Here is an 18,148-nt window from a genome sequence, read left to right on the forward strand (position 1 = left end):
ATAGTGTGGCTGAACGAGCGGTGTACCACTATTCCCAGCAGACACAGAACAGTACACAGAATGCTATATAGTGTGGCTGAACGAGCGGTGTACTACTGTTCCCAGCAGACACAGAACAGTACACAGAATGCTATATAGTGTGGCTGAACGAGCGGTGTACTACTGTTCCCAGCAGACACAGAACAGTACACAGAATGCTATATAGTGTGGCTGAACGAGCGGTGTACTACTGTTCCCAGCAGACACAGAACAGTACACAGAATGCTATATAGTGTGGCTGAACGAGCGGTGTACTACTGTTCCCAGCAGACACAGAACAGTACACAGAATGCTATATAGTGTGGCTGAACGAGCGGTGTACTACTGTTCCCAGCAGACACAGAACAGTACACAGAATGCTATATAGTGTGGCTGAACGAGCGGTGTACCACTATTCCCAGCAGACACAGAACAGTACACAGAATGCTATATAGTGTGGCTGAACGAGCGGTGTACTACTGTTCCCAGCAGACACAGAACAGTACACAGAATGCTATATAGTGTGGCTGAACGAGCGGTGTACTACTGTTCCCAGCAGACACAGAACAGTACACAGAATGCTATATAGTGTGGCTGAACGAGCGGTGTACTACTGTTCCCAGCAGACACAGAACAGTACACAGAATGCTATATAGTGTGGCTGAACGAGCGGTGTACTACTGTTCCCAGCAGACACAGAACAGTACACAGAATGCTATATAGTGTGGCTGAACGAGCGGTGTACCACTATTCCCAGCAGACACAGAACAGTACACAGAATGCTATATAGTGTGGCTGAACGAGCGGTGTACTACTGTTCCCAGCAGACACAGAACAGTACACAGAATGCTATATAGTGTGGCTGAACGAGCGGTGTACTACTGTTCCCAGCAGACACAGAACAGTACACAGAATGCTATATAGTGTGGCTGAACGAGCGGTGTACTACTGTTCCCAGCAGACACAGAACAGTACACAGAATGCTATATAGTGTGGCTGAACGAGCGGTGTACCACTGTTCCCAGCAGACACAGAACAGTACACAGAATGCTATATAGTGTGGCTGAACGAGCGGTGTACCACTGTTCCCAGCAGACACAGAACAGTACACAGAATGCTATATAGTGTGGCTGAACGAGCGGTGTACTACTGTTCCCAGCAGTGACACACAATGACTGGGGGGGACCCTGGCTAGCGTGGCTGGAGCGCGAACTACCCTGCCTGCCTACCCAAAGCTAAACCCACAGACAAATGGCGGAGATATGACGTGGTTCGGGTATTTATTTACCCGAACCACGTGACAGTTCGGCCAATCAGAGCGCGTTCGGGTCCGAACCACGTGACCCGTTCGGCCAATCACAGCGCTAGCCGAACGTTCGGGGAACGTTCGGCCATGCGCTCTTAGTTCGGCCATATGGCCGAACGGTTTGGCCGAGCACCGTCAGGTGTTCGGCCGAACTCGAACATCACCCGAACAGGGTGATGTTCTGCAGAACCCGAACAGTGGCGAACACTGTTCGCCCAACACTAGTTGGGATGTACTGCTGATTCTTACAATCTTTCAATGGGGGTGACCATGATTGGGGAGAATATAGAATATTTTTTATGTACAGCGGACGTTAAATCCCTTTACACATGCATACCTATAGAAAAAGCAGCTGAAGTTATTCACTCCACCTTACAGGACAAAAACCATCTGATCGAGAGTCAGGTTGACTTTATATCCAAATTATTTCAATTCTCCACAGCCTCCAACTACTTTTGGTTTGAGGGGAAATTTTATTTACAGAAAAGGGGTGTGGCCATGGGGGCAAAGCATGCTCCGAGCGTGGCCAACCTTTATATGGCAGCATGGGAAGATCTTTTTCTAACTACTTACAGTGATGGACCCTTAATTTTATGGCGACGTTTTATAGATGACTGTTTATTCATTTGGAAAGGGGATGAATCTTCTTTATTATCCTTTATCACATCCATAAATAATAATGAGTGGAATTTAAAATTTACGGTAGACTACAGTCAAAAGGAGGTAAATTTTCTGGACCTCAATATTTTTATTGAGCATGGACAATTGAAAACAAAGTGTTTTTTCAAAGAGAGTGACAGAAATTCATATATTGATCCATCCAGTTGCCACTATGCCCCCTGGCTACAGAATGTTCCCAGGGGTCAATTCTGCAGAATTCGTAGGAATTGCACCAAGGACTCTGATTATTGGGAGCAGTCCGAGGTTCTGCAGACTCGTTTTGTAGAGAAGGGATACAATGTCACCCATATATATGAAGAAAGATTGAGAGTGTTGAAGGAAGGGAGAGAAATAAGACTGGTGAAGAAAGTACGTAATAGGGATTGTCAACCAGATAAAATGGACTTTGCATTTGTTACCACATACTCCCGGGACTACAAAAAATTAAAGCGGGTGCTTACAGATAATTGGAGCATCTTAAAAGAAGATCCGGTCATTGGGACTACACTTCCCGAAAAACCACGAATAATTTACAGGAGGCCGAATAATCTAGGGAACAAGTTGGTGAGGAATTGTATCAGGGAGACCAGACCCCCAATGTTCCCAACTCTAAAAGGTTTTTTTCCCTGCAAAAAACCAAAGGTCTGCAGGATTTGTGAATTTGGGGGACAGAGAGTAACTACCTTCGTCTCCTTTGCCACTGGAGCTAGTTTTAAAATAAACCAATTTATTACTTGCAATACAATCAATGCTATTTATGTACTGCAGTGCCCTTGCGGCTTACAGTACGTAGGCAGGACTGGGAGACGTATTAAAAAGAGGTGCTCAGAGCACATTTATAATATTACACACCCTGAAAAGAAATCGCATAGTGTACTCGCATAGTGTACTGGAACATTTCTTGAAGACCCACAATTGTGATCCAAGGGGCATTAAATGCTATGGAATTGATACTATAAAACCACATTGGAGGGGTGGTGATGTAATTAAGACACTTTCACAGCTGGAGACCCGGTGGATATTCCAGCTGCAGACACTGACCCCCAATGGTTTAAACGTCAATATAGATTTGAATTGTTTTATTAGAGACGAATAATTGCATGCATTTTATTGTTTTATATTTTTATTCATATTTTCGTTCATATATATATATTTTTAACTGTAATACAACTTGTTTGTATTGTAAAATTCCTGACACACTGCTCACTTTAAATCAGCCTATTGTGTAAAGTGCATGAGGGAATTCATTGTTCTAACATGTAGTAATTCTACACCGCCAGTTTGGATCCCGTGTGGAAAAAGGGGTTAACTTTTGGAGAGAGGCGGAGTTTTATGTATATAGTCGAGCAAGACTTGAGTAGCCCCGCCCCCTGACGAAGGCAATAATGGCCGAAACTCGAGTCGGGAAGTGAGGCTACATGTTTGATGTGCAATAAATCAAGGTTTTATCCAGTAAGTGGCTTCCCCTGGCGCTGGTTTTCCTTACACCACAGTGTACACTATTGTGTGTCGCTCTCTCCCTGATAGGAAGTAAGGCTGACACTTTCGCTGATCGGAAGGAGAGAAAAAACCACTTGTGGAACTCAGTAGGAAGCGCCGGCAGGAAGTCCTTGATCACCTGACCTGGGAGTGCGACATAGAGGCTGTATCTCCGTTTGTGCTGAGCGCTGCTCGCCCTGGATGTCGGGATTACTGGAAGAATAAAGGGGTTTGCTTCTGCATTGTGTGTGGCAGTGTTGCAGTAGACGCCGGGAGCAGGTACTGTATCAATCCAACATTTAATACGTCTGCTGGCCGGCTGATTAATACATGTGAGCATTCCCCCTTTTGGAAACTGGTTACAAGCTGGAGTGTTAGCACCCAGCATAGTTCATTGCAGACTGCGCTGAGGTAAATTGCATCCATTCTCTACTTTCTGGGGCTTGGGATCAGCCCCCACACCTCTATAGAGGCAGCCTATACGACATAGCGCTTTTTTTCTCCCAATACATACCCTATATGAATCATGACTGTGGCTGTCAGACTCCTACAATGCATTGTGGGACTTGTAGTTACTTAACAGCTGGAGAGCCTGGGCTTGATAAAATTCAGCGAGAAAAAAAGACTTACTCCATGCTAGTCCCCAACATCACATCTATATGATCACTATATCATTCCTGATGTCTGTATGGATCAGATGGCAAAGCCACATGCAGCGTAGGTCAGTCATTCTGGTCATACCACCCAGAACAGAGGACAAGGGGCTAAAGAGAGGGGGCTACATTATAAGTTTTACTAGTAGACCCAGCCCATTTAAAAACGGGCTCTAGGTCTACGGCCGCAGCCGCCGTCAGTGAGCATGCGCATGCACGCTGCACACGCAACCGCCGCACGCTCGGCGTACCCGACGCAGGCACGCGCCCGCCCCTGCCCACCTGTCTCGCCTGAACCTGCCCACCTCGCTCACCCGCCCATTTCGCTCGCCTGCACCCGCCCACCTTGCTCGTCCAGCTCCCTGGTCCCAGCTGTCCGTTACTGCGCACATGCGCAGTAACAAAAATCCTGGGACACAGGGACAAAACTGCTGGATGCAGCGACACTTAGCTTTTATTAGGTAGGATATGCAAAAAAAACCCTAAAAAACTAAATAAAAAAGGAAGGTGCATAAAGCACTATTCTAAGGTGGTCAAAGAACCTTTTCCTGGCTAAGGCAGGAAATAAGTTTATCACTAATCTGCCCTTAGTTTTTCTGGGAAACCTCACTGACCTACAACTGCTGCAGAACTATCAACTGAATCACTGGGAAAGAATTTAGGAAGAGAAAAAGGCATCCAAGCTATTTCTTTCTTGCAGTGAAGTGCAGTGATTATAATTGAATTAGGCGATTTAAAAATGACCCGATTTTAGATTTTTGCAATTGAATCAGTCTTTACAGGTTTAAATCACAGTTTCTCTGCAGTTGGCTGCAGTTGGATGGTAGCGTATCTCTCACTGATAAGTAATTAGAGGTTGTAAATATCCTATGTGGCTGAATGCAAGCATCAAACAACAAGTTCAGTAGTTCAAGATTTATTAGTATGCAAGCTGGAGCGCATTAAGAATCAACTCTATATCCGAAACAGTCAAAACTTTACTTGAAGATTTTTACCTTTAAATACAAAATAAAGCTATAGGAATCCAAGAAAGTCTGGTTTAGAATTAGGACTACAGATACAGCTGTTTATCGTGTCTATTTATTTTCACTTCAGGTTTGTTTTAAGTGCCACGCAATAGAGACATTAGTTATAGAGTTTTAGATAGTATTTATCTGCAGCTTAAGATGTAGCAACCTGATTAAACATTGTTTTTGGCCTTTATTTGCCAAACATATTTTCCAGGAATAAAAACATCAGCAAAAAAACAAGCAATGTTGCAGTTATTTCTTCTCAGTAATTGCACAACAGTGATCCCTCTTATGTGCCAGAATCAAGATAAAGTGTCCTCTAAACATTGGTAAAACTTGTAGTCAGGCAGAGTGAGGAATCGTTTCCTTATGCATTAAGTCAAAGAGTATATCCAAAAGCTTCACTGATGATTGTGTGGGGGGCTCTGGAGCAGAGGGGGCCCTCATAATGTATTCACTATTACCTTTCTTGTGTGCCTCCACCCTCTATCAGTGCCCATGGACTATATGCAGTGTAGATTGCACAAGAATGCAAATTGCCAATTAAATCATATCCATAAAGCAGGGGCAGGTGGCATAGCTAAAGAGTGCCTAGATCTGAGGTTTTGCTATGGGGCCCAAGAATCTCTAACTACGCCACTGCCTGGGGACCCCTATAGCTACTGAATTAGCTCTCCATAGGTGCTATTAGGGCATGCATCACCTCTATATGTCCTTCGCATACTGGTAATCATGGAAGCTATAGTACGAGAACATGCCCATATGTATACTTGAATCATTAACATGGTGATAAAAAGAGAAATGGGGCCTAGCCTAGGTCTATGCAGGCTTGGCACTGAACATACACATATTTATTTTCCAGCTCTGCGTAATATGTTGGTGCTTTACAAATACAATAAAGAAATACAAATAAATACATTTATTTCATCATGTCACTTGTCAGTTCAGGTACCCTTGAAATTGGACTTTATCATGAAAAACATTGGGCAGCACAGAGGCATACTGGATAGCACTCTCATCTTTCTGGGTCCCTTGTTCGAATCCCAGGGCACTATCTGCGCTGAGTTTGAATGTTCTCCCCATGTCTGTGTGGGTTTCCTCTGGGCACTTTGGTTTCCTCCCACATCCCAAAAACATTCAGATAATTGGCTTCCCCCTAAAATTGGCCCTAAACTTAGATGGACATATGACTGTGGTAGAGATTAGATTGCGAGCCATTCTGAGGGACAGTTACAAGGCTATATACTCTGTACAGCACTGCGGAAGATGGCGCTATATAAATACTAAATAATAATCTTCAATGGAGGAAAAGGGGCAACACACATCCCATGTAAATCATACATTTATTGATTATTCTATTTAAAATTCAATACAGTATAACTCCCAATAGGTATGCAATCCTACGAGCACGAAGGGCATAGTGACAAATCGGTATGGGGTTGACAGCTGTTCCGCTCACATCATAGTCACTGCAGGGAGAGCTATTATTTGAGACTATTAAGGAGAAAATAAGGATTGCAACCAATGGAGCGCAATCTATCTAAACACCCCCCCCCCCCCCCTCTTTTAAGTAAGACTGAGGGACATTAACCCTGTAGGGTTACCGTACTGGAAGTGTTTGTGCAGCAATGCCGGGCAGTGTGATACGGATAGACACTTGCTAATTTGCATAGACAGATACCATAATTACTGTTTTGATTTAATGTATATAAGGAATGGTATCTCAGTTGTTCTTTGTCGTGACAAAGCGCTGATTGGTCCAGTGCAAAACAGCTGTCAACCCTGAACTGGTTTGTTACTTCTCCTCCATGCTCATAGGATTGCATGCCTGTTGCAACTTATGCTGCTTTAGATGGGTTGTGCGCTGCCTCTTTGTTGTTTGCTTCTTTAGCTGCACTCCTTCTGGGTTCTGTGTGACCTGTGCTCCCTACATTGTACTAAATAATAATAATAATAACATGGCTCTGTGAGTACAACTTGGGACATAGGCACTATATGAATGCATAATAATAATAATAATAATAATAATAATAAAACATTAATCAGAATTATCCCTTATTTGTGAAATGTTATTCCATATTACTACTGTTTGCCTAACTTCATGGTTCCACAGGTCATAAACATCCAGGTTCTTCATGTTATCTAGAAATCATGCGTTGGTGCAGAGAATGTTTGTAAATATGAGCAATAGTATTTCCTGTGCAGCTGCAGTTCATGGAAGACCAGATAAACTTTCTACAAAGTGGTGGGTGTATATGCTTGTGAAACACAAGTCATGACCTTGCTCCTGACTTGCAATGACTTTCATCATCCATAGTGTTAAATACATGTATTTGTGTGCTATTTTTTGGTGCTACTTAAGGTGAAAATAAAAATGTGCTATACATTTGCCAAAAAGTATATCAATGCTGCCAACTGTCTTTGCAATTTAATATTAACTACTTAAGCCTATCTGGACGAGTATACTCGTCCAGATAGCTGCCACTCAAGTCTAACTGGACACATTTCTGCCGGATGTGAATGCTGCAATGAGCAGCGGTATTTCCGTATCGGTGGTTGGGGAAGGGAAGCAAGGCTTCCCCAAACCAATCGCAGTGCCTGTATTGAATGTCCATTCATAAGTAAGATTGTAAGATGAAAGTAAAAAAAAACAACAAAAAAAAACACTTGCTGGTAGACCAGGGAGTGTTTCCAGTGCCATCTCATGGCAAAAAGTTTAATTACACACCACAGATTTTTTAGGAAAAAATAAATAAATAAATAAATAAATATATATATATATATATATATATATATATATATATATATATATATATATATATATAAATAAAATTAAATCACTTCCAAAGCCCCCAGTTACCAAGCAAATAGATTGAAAGAAAAGTAAAAACAAATTCCATAAATAGCTGCCTTCGGGGCTTAGCTTTTTTTTAATATGTATGTCATGAGGGTATATTACTGTAATTTTAGCACATAAGGGCTTACAATTGATGGGACACAAAAAAAATACACGTTTATTTCCACATAATATATTGATGCCATACATTGTAAAAGAGACATAATGTAAATGATGTGATAGCCTGGACTAATAAGCAAATAAAATGGGTGGGTTTTATTTATAGTAGCATTGCTCATTTTAAAAGGATAGGGGATGGAATTTGAGAAATAGTGTATTTTTTATTTTTTTGTGTGTATATTTGGTTATAAAATGCACAGAAAATAAAGTAATTACTGAAAACAAGTATTGCTCAAAAAAAGCTTAATTTGTGGTGAAAAAAACAAGATATAGATCATTTACGTGTGATGAGTAGTGATAAAGTTATTGATGAATGAATGGGAGGAGCGCTATTTGATTCAGTAGTAAAGGTGGGCTTTTGTTACAATGCATACTTTTCACTTTGAAATTGGAAAATAATAAAATAATTTTTAAAATTAAGAATTAGGGAAAAAAGGTTAGTGGGGAAGGCTAATTAATAAATTTATTATGTAATGAGTATAGTTGTAAAAGTGGGTGTGGTCTTAAACGTGAGCATGTTTAAACAGTTTATTTTATTGTAATAGCTTTCAATGCATCCCTATTATTACATTTTTACCCTATTTCATTTCCCAATTTGACCCACAGTCCCCCTCTCTGCAAAAGGTTTTAAGCCATCCCCATATGCTTTGCTGGCAGGCCTGGCCAAGGTTTTTCAACACTGCTCCCCCCATCTGAATTCTGCCCACCGCAGTATAGGTAGCAGACACGCCCCCTAGTATTAGGTAAGTCCCCCCCAGTAATATCTTGACTATAAAACCTCCCAGAAGTAATTTGGAGCTTAAATGCGTATTCCCCAGTTTGGAGGCTACCATTTCACAAAGAGCGGCGGGAGCAGCAACTCTGATCTGGTGTCACTAAAGAATACAGTACTTGTCACTATCATGTACTGTCACACAGGAGCTATGTTTGCCTCTGGTAGGTGAAATAGAAATTAAAAATAAAATCATTAAAAAAATGTAAAAAAACAAACAATAAACAAACCACCCCTACCTGCACATACTGGTGTACACCTGCGCGGCCTGGAGGGGAATAGTAATTAACGGCGCCGGGACTTTTGCAGGAGCAAGGTGAGTTTTTTTGGGGGGCTTTGCCCTGCTGCGCCAACATTTCCCGGTGCCTTAATTACATGGATGCTTTTTACGTACTTTTTTTTTTAAATTATTTTATTTTTATGTACTTATTTTTTATGTATTTTTGTATTGGGAGTTAACCATTTAAGGACTGCAGTCTTAAAACCCCTTAAGGACCAGACACTTTTTTTCCATTGAGACCACTGCAGCTTTAACGGTTTATTGCTCGGTCATACAACCTACTATCTAAATGAATTTTACCTCCTTTTCTTGTCACTAATACAGCTTTCTTTTGGTGCTATTTGATTGCTGCTGTGATTTTTAGTTTTTATTATATTCATGAAAAAAGACATGAATTTTGTCAAAAAAATGATTTTTTTAACTTTCTGTGCTGACATTTTTCAAATAAATTAAAATTTCTATATACATTTTTGTCTAAATTTATTGTGCTACATGTCTTTGCTCCATAAATAGACACTTATTGGATTTTTTTTTGTTTGGGTAAAAGTTATAGCATTTACAAACTATGGTGCAAAAAGTGAATTTCCCCGTTTGAAGCATCTCTGACTTTTCTGAGCACCTGTCATGTTTCATGAGGTGCTAGAATTCCGGGATAGTATAAATACCCCCTAAATGACCCCACTTTGGAAAGAAGACATCCCAATGTATTCACTAAGAGGCATGGTGAGTTCATAGAAGATTTTATTTTTTGTCACAAGTTAGCGGAAAATGACACTTTGTGACAAAAAAAAACAACTAAAAAAGCTTGTGACAAAAAAAAAAATGAAATCTGCCACGGACTCACCATGCCCCTCTCTGAAAACTTTGGGGTGTCTACTTTCCAAAATGGGGTCATTTGTGGGGTGTGTTTACTGTCCTGGCATTTTAGGGAGGTGCTAAATTGTAAGCACCCCTGTAAAGCTTAAAGGTGCTCATAGGACTCCCCTTAGCGCACCTAGGCTGCAAAAAAGTGTCACACATGTGGTATCGCCGTACTCAGGAGTAATAGTATAATGTGTTTTGGGGTGTATTTTTACACATACCCATGCTGGGTGGGAGAAATATCTCTGTAAATGAGAATTTTTAGATTTTTTTACACACAATTGTCCATTTACAGAGATATTTCTCCCACCCAGCATGGGTATGTGTAAAAATACACCCCAAAACACATTATACTACTTCTCCTGAGTACGGCGATACCACATGTGTGACACTTTTTTGCAGCCTAGGTGCGCTAAGTCTTATGAGTACCTTTAGGATTTTACAGGTCATTTTGAGGCATTTGATTTCCAGACTACTCCTCACGGTTTAGGGCCCCCAAAATGCCAGGGAAGTTTAGGAACCTCACAAGTGACCCCATTTTAGAACGACAACACCCCAAGGTATTCCGTTAGGATTATGGTGAGTTCATAGAAGATTTTAGTTTTTGTCACGTTAGCGGAAATTGATTTTTATTGTTTTTTTGTTCACAAAGTGTCATTTTCCACTAACTTGTGACAAAAAATAAAATCTTCTATGAACTCATCATACACCTAACGGAATACCTTGGGGTGTCTTCTTTCTAAAATGAGGTCACTTGTGGGGTTCCTATACTGCCCTGGCATTTTAGGGGTCCAAAACCGTGAGGAGTAGTCTGGAAACCAAATGCCTCAAAATGACTGTTCAGGGGTATAAGCATCTGCAAATTTTGATGACAGGTGGTCTATGAGGGGCCGAATTGTGTGGAACCGGTCATAAGCAGGGTGGCCTCTTAGATGACAGGTTGTATTGGCACTAAAGTGCAGGAAGCGCAGGATGTTCTCAAATCGTGACCTGGACATGGCAGAAGAGAACATGGGCATGTGATGTATTGGGTGCGTAGACCAATAAGACCGCAATACATTATTTTTTACTAGACCCATGTTAAGGAGAAGGCCCCCAAAAATGTTACGGTCGGAAACTTGGAGTGGTTTCCACCGAAAAGGCTGGGCATGGTAGCTTCTTGGATTGGTGGTTGCGTATTGTGTGGCATAACGGTTGATCTCAGCCACAATTAAGTCATAGAGACCAGCAGTGATCAGAAAAAAAAAATTCTGTCACTGCAGTGGGGTGGGTGAGGGTTTGGCCGGGTGATCAGAAGCCTGCAGGGGGCAGATTAGGGCCTGATCTGATGGATAGGAGTTCTAGGGGGTGACAGGAGGTGATTGATGGGTGTCTCAGGGGTGATTAGAGGGGAGAATAGATGCAATCAATGCACTGGGGAGGTGATTGGAAGGGGGTCTGATGGGGTCTGAGGGTTTGGCCGAGTGATCAGGAGCCAACATGGGGCAAATTAGGGCCTGATCTAATGGGTAGGTGTGCTAGGGGGTGACAGGTGGTGACAGGAGGTGATTGATGGGTGTCTCAGGGTGTGATTAGAGGGGGGAATAGATGCAAGCAATGCACTGGGGAGGTGATCAGGGGGGGGATCTGAGGGTGATCTGAGGGTGTGGGTGGGTAATTGGGTGCCCGCAAAGAGGCATATTAGGGTCTGATCTGATGGGTAGCAGTGACAGGTGGTGACAGGGGGTGATTGATGGGTGATCAGTGGGTGATTAGAGGGAAGAACAGATGTAAATAATGCACTGGGGAGTGATGAGGGGGTCTGAGGGCAATCTGAGGGTGTGGGTGGGTGTTTGGGTGCCCGCAAGGGGCAGATTAGGGCCTGATCTGATGGGTAGCAGTGACAGGTGGTGACAGGGGGTGACGGGGTGATTGATAGGTGATCAGGGTGGGATTAGAGGGGAGAATAGATGCAAGCAATGCACTGGCGAGGTGATCAGAGGGTCTGGGGGCGATCTGAGGGTGTGGGCGGGTAGTTGGGTGCCCGCAAGGGGCAGATTAGGGTCTGATCTGATGGGTAGCAGTGACAGGTGGTGACAGGGGGTGATTGATGGGTGATCAGTGGGTGATTAGAGGGGAGAATAGATGTAAACAATGCACTTGGGAGGTGATCTGAGGGCAGGTCTGCGGGCGATCTGAGGGTGTGGGCGGGTGATCAGGTGCCCGCAAGGGGCAGGTTAGGGTCTGATCTGATGGGTGGCAGTGACAGACAGGTGGTGACAGGGGGTGATTGATGGATGATTGACAGGTGATCAGTGGGTGATTACAGGGGAGAATAGATGTATACAGTACACAGGGGGGGTGGTCTGGGGAGGATCTGAGGGTGTGCGGGGGTGATCAGGAGCCCCCAGGGGGCAGTTTAGCACCTAATCTAAAATATAGCGTTGACAGGTAGTGACAGGGAGTGATTGATGGGTGATTAGGGGGGTGATTGGGTGCAAACAGTGGTCTGAGGGGGTGATCAGGGGGGTCTGAGGGGTGCTGTGGGCGATCAGGGGGAAGGGGGGGCAGGATCAGTGTGTGTGTGTGTGTGTTTACATGCACAGCTGCCTCCTCCCCTGGTGGTCCCTCGATCACTGGGACCACCAGGGGAGGAGGCAGCCTGTATAATACACTTTGTATACATTACAAAGTGTATTATACACCTTGTATGCGGAGATCGCAGGATTAATAACACGCCGGTGCTGCTAATTGGCCAGCGGGTTGACGTCGTGGGTGGGCGGAGCCTAATGCCGGCGGATGCGCATGCATCCCTGTTTGCAATCCCCGGCTAATCAGTCCCCCAGGTGCCGCCGCCGATCGGCGTTACGCGGTCCTGGGGGTGCCACTTTGCCGCCGCCTATTGGTAGTGGGCGGTCGGCAAGTGGTTAAAACTGTATTGGCCACCGGAGGTGCAATTTGAAAGAGGGAACCTTACATAAATGAGCAAAATCCCTTTCTCATCACATAATACAGCATAATGTTACACAACATATAGAATTCTTTTTAGAAAAGAGATTAAACATGCTGCTATAGCAGATTTTACTATAGCAACGCAGTCATTGGCAAGAGAAGGGATGACAGGAATAGCAGGAGAATGCATGTCCCTATACAAATTCCACAGCTGGGCAACACACTCTCCAGCTTCCACTTTTACTAGAAAACAGAGACGCCTATCCAAGAGCAAATATCTTGTGTGAATTCTGGTTACATAATTGTCATAACACAATAACTTCAGGTACAGCAATTGCCTGCACAGAGGCATGCTTGTCATTTTCTGTTAGTATATTGTAAACTATCAGAGCAGCTGTAGCTGAAAAGTAAGACTAATAAAGCTGCTCTGCCATGTGACTCCTCTTGCTTGCATAAGCTTCATTTATGTTCCTGTTTTCACACTTCTATCTCTCCACACTTGGAACTTGCTAAGATATTCTTTGCTTGCACTCTTGACAAGGAATTCCTTCTGATTAAGAGCTGCCCCAACACTGTTTTTAATATGTGAAAGTTTCTTATAGAGATTGCACAAATTCCTTCAAAGTAATTGCTTCAACTCTTTAGTCACAGAGTACAAAAGTGGTTTTGAAATGCCAAATTCTTCTGCGACACTAAATACATTTATTGATTTTCCATGTTTTCACCATGACGCAGTGTAACAACACCATGCACTGCAGCTGATCTATTAACCTATTAGCAGCTCTGCATGCAATATCTGGAGATAGATAGTGCCTGCCAGGGCGTCTTCTAATGGCATATGCCTTTTAGCTGCCTGATGCAGCTATGCAGGGAGGCACAGATAGCTTTTTTATATCTACCTGTTCCAGGCGACTGGAACATTTTCATCCACCGGCAGCGCTGCACTCCCAGCATCCTCTTCTGAGGTCCAATCACATGATATGACATGTGATCGTTGTCACGGTCTTGGCTACGTGCCCCATGCTATCCCACAAAAATTAGTTTTCTGAGTGTTCCTTTCAAACCAGACCTCTGCTACACAGGGAAGAGTTGTATATCTCTCCCTGGCAAAGGGGCCATAAAGCAATAGACTCACTTTACAGTCATTGTTCCCTAGAGGGTGCCCCCATAAACCCTAAAACCAGAGCCATTCACATTGCTCAAGAATCAGATGTACTTCAAAGGTTTTGATAAGAATCTACATGGCCAAGAAAATATTCTGCTTTTTCAAGCCATCCACATATTAGCAGAAATGGTGTTGTGTTTATTCTGCCCTAGCGAGGAGTCCATAAACCATGATGGCAGAGTCACTGGTTCCTACATTAAAGGTGATAGGCCAAAACAACACCCGGTTGTAAAAGCTATAAAACCGTCAAAGAGACATTGGACAGGCCTGTACACTAGAAGCAGTGAGTGATCCTTAAACTATATATATATAATTCCACATGATTCTATAATTCGATGGATATTGCGGAACCGTTGGGGACAAGGAGTGCACAATTTGCAGTGTGTCATGCGACCAGAGCAGCACACCTTCTGAGATGTTAATCGATCACATAGCTGCCTCACAGCCTGAGATTTTGATTCCATGGACAGAGAAGGTGTCACCCCAAGCGAGCCTTATCCCCACCGCGGAGAGCAGCGGTCCACGAGGAAGCTACTTTAGCGAAACAATTGTTGACCGGACAGGTCTTTGTGAGTGGTATTATCCGATGGAATAGTGATGTATTGCGATTGGATACATTCTACTGTGCAATGCTGTCCTTTGATTTGCAACCTTGCTATTAAATGCGGCAGTTTAACACCAGCTGCTGCCCATGTGAGGACATTGTTTTTGTTGACCCCAAGCGAGTTTGATATCGATTGGTTCAGAGCAGGATGACAGAATGTAAAATGTTATTTTTTGTATGATATGTCTGTTATCCTCCGAGTTATGATCTAATTGGAGAACATACCCAATTCAGTCCCTAAGACAATAGGGGCGGATTTCAGCCTGAGGTCAGATTGCTAAGGGTGGGGAAACCTATCTTGTTACCATCCACACCCTCTGACAGAGAAAGGGTTAAAAAACTGGCTGGACACTGAGGCTGGGAGAGAGACTTCAGCCATCCTTATACCATCACGGATTTGGCTGGTCTATCAAAGGACTTCTATCCTTTCCACAGAACTTTTCCATTACTGGACTTCATATCTTCTGTTGGACTTATTACCGCAAAAGGACATACGGTAACTTGACACATTGCTCAGACTATCAATAGCTATTTTCACATTTAATCCTTATTATTTCTGTATTAATTTGTTTCTATTGCTATATTTTGTTCTGCATTATTTATTTAAATAAACGATTAAAAATCGTTCGTCTAAGTGCTGTTCTGAAAATCTCCGCCAAAAGGATGTACATCTGCTTAGAGATGTTACCATAACAGTTTTGATATTAATATCGGTAAATTTGCTATCTCTAGAAAGGTTGTCAAATTAATCCTTTTTCCTACAAGATTTAGCTAAAGTTAGACTTAGCGCATCCGTACGCTTTATTGTGGATTGGTGGCAGCAACCTGGCCTCTATATGAGATCCCAGATTGTATCGAAATTGGACTGTGTGTGGACTCACCAACCAATCCAAAAGGTTACTTTGCCTACAGTGCTGACTGCCTTCAGGAATTGGAGGGTGACTGCGCATACGTCACAATCGTAACCCAGGGGATGGTGTCATTGTTGCAGCAGCACCTGGTGGTGGAAAAGGGGTGATGAAGGAGACTCTTACATCACCCCTTTTTCACCACTAGGTGCGCTGCAATGCTGACATCATCCCCTGGGTTACAGTCACATGTCATATCATGTGACCGGAACTCCAAAAAGGATGTCAGCATTGCAGCGCCACCGGTGAATGAAGAGGAGAAGCAGGAACAGGTAAATGTGACAGCTCCCTGCGCCACTCTGCATAGCCTGCCAGGCTGGGAAAGGCACACTTCCCCAGCAGTCAAAAAAAAAAAAATCGGCCCTGCAGTGCACATATAGCTTTGCTATATGTGGCTGCTGATGGGTTAAAACAAGTGTAAGACCTAATAGAGCAAACTTGGGAGCAAATGCAAAATAAAAATGTGAAAAACAAAATCCAAACATGGTTTAGCTTTTAAAGCACATTTGACCTGAGGCAAAGCTGCCTAAGGTAAACACAGAGGGATGTTCATACTGGATTCAGCCAGATCTGTATGCCACCCGTTCCTCTCCACACTCCCCCCAGTCCCTGTAATCACAAACATTTCACTACTGGCTATCGTCCTCCTATTACCTCCCCTTAAGGGATTTAAAAGGGCAGGGAAGAGGAGGGAATGGAAGGGTAATAGGAGCATGGGCGTCCACAGGTGGGGAAATGGGCGTGGTCATGGGTGGAGCCAAATTCACATGAATTTAGCAATGGTGGGACGTTAGACTAGGACTATGGTAGGGATTAGATTGTAAGCGCTTCCAGTGTAGGTAGTGACAGGCAAGGCTGTGGAGTCAGAGTTGGAGTCGGAGTAAGAGCAATTTGGGTACCTGGAGTTGGAGTCAGTGGTTTTATAAATTGAGGAGTTGGAGTCGGTAGTCGGATGATTTTTGTACCAAACCCACTGCCTTGGTGAGTATTAGACTAAGGAGTAGCAGTCGAGGAGTCGGAGCCATTTTCGGTACCTGGAGTTGGAGCTAGAGACTGTGGAGTCGGAGTCAGATGATTTTTGCACTGACTCCACACCAGGGCGGTGACAGGGACCCCCCAAGTTTAGTGATAGAGACGCCCCAGTTTAGGTGGTAGCAAGTGCCCTCCAGTTTAGGTGTGAGGTTAGATCTTGCGCCACTATAGTTGTTTACAAGAGTATATAAATCAGAAGTAGATGTCTGAGTAAAAGCTTAATAAAGCAGCAACCACTTATATGGCACCTCTAGACTCAATCAATCAACAGGACACCCACCTGGTGTAAAATTTCTGCAGGGAGCATTCTGTTGTGAGATGGGATGCTCTGAACAGATCACCCACCTTTCTGCTGGCTGCGTAGCCATACTTATGCAGGCACAGTACAGCCACGCTAATACGCAAGCTCTCAACTGAAATGTTCCAGTGGTCCACGCGTGGCAACGGTGGTGGCAAAGAGGACACGGGAAGCCTCTGCAAGATCCAAAAGCTTACCTCATCCTAGGCAAGTACTGTATCTTTTTTTTTCCCAATACATTTCAGGTACACTTGTTATGAAATACCCATGAGAAAAGTTTTGTGTTAATGTTGTGCCGATTTATAAGCACAAATTAATATACATGCACAAAATTGTGCATAAGCAATAAAGTTTGCTATTGCCAAATTATTCATGATGACAGATAAAATCACATCCAAAGGAAATTAAGGAAAACACACAGTAGGGCTAATATTGTGAGTACAGTCACTATTATATGCTCTTCAGTAGTGTGTGTTGGGAGTGCTGTGTAAGGATGCGAAGCACAAGTAATGCTCCTTCCTTTAAAGCACCATGACCACTTAATGTGGGCATGGGTGCTCTTTAGAAACCCGCCAGTCCAAGAAAAAGGACTAGTAATTAGGGTGGAAGTTTATGGTGCTATTCAATTGGTCTGTTCAGCGGCGTGGCTAGATATGACAGGGCCCCATAGCAATTTTTTTATGTGCCCCCCTCCTCTAGGATCTTCCACCCAAACACCCCTTACAGTCCTCCCACCCCCACATGCCTCCAGGTCCTCCCACCCCAACACTCCCACACTCCTCCCAGTCAGGTGGAAAAAATAGCACATCCTGCATCTTCTTCGATTTGGGAAAGGGCAGGAGCTGAAGTCTATCAATCAGCCATAGCCCTGCACTAAATTGAACACTGCAACTCAGCAGCTGAATGATTCTCTATAGGTTTCATGATGACAATTATAGAGAATTGCTGAGCAGTGGGTGGCAGTAATCAATCTTTCTAATCAAATTCTGATCTGAGAGGTATCAATGTCTCTGCCGCATTGGGTGGCCATCTAGAAATGTATTGCTACCTTGACTGTAGAAGCTTTAAAATAAATCTCTCACTACAAGAATCTTTAAAACATGGGTGCCGGTGGGGTGAGTGATCATCATTACCTGTGGGGATGGCTGATCTGTA

This window comes from Hyperolius riggenbachi, chromosome 5, assembly GCF_040937935.1.
Source record: "Hyperolius riggenbachi isolate aHypRig1 chromosome 5, aHypRig1.pri, whole genome shotgun sequence".
Taxonomy (NCBI): domain Eukaryota; kingdom Metazoa; phylum Chordata; class Amphibia; order Anura; family Hyperoliidae; genus Hyperolius; species Hyperolius riggenbachi.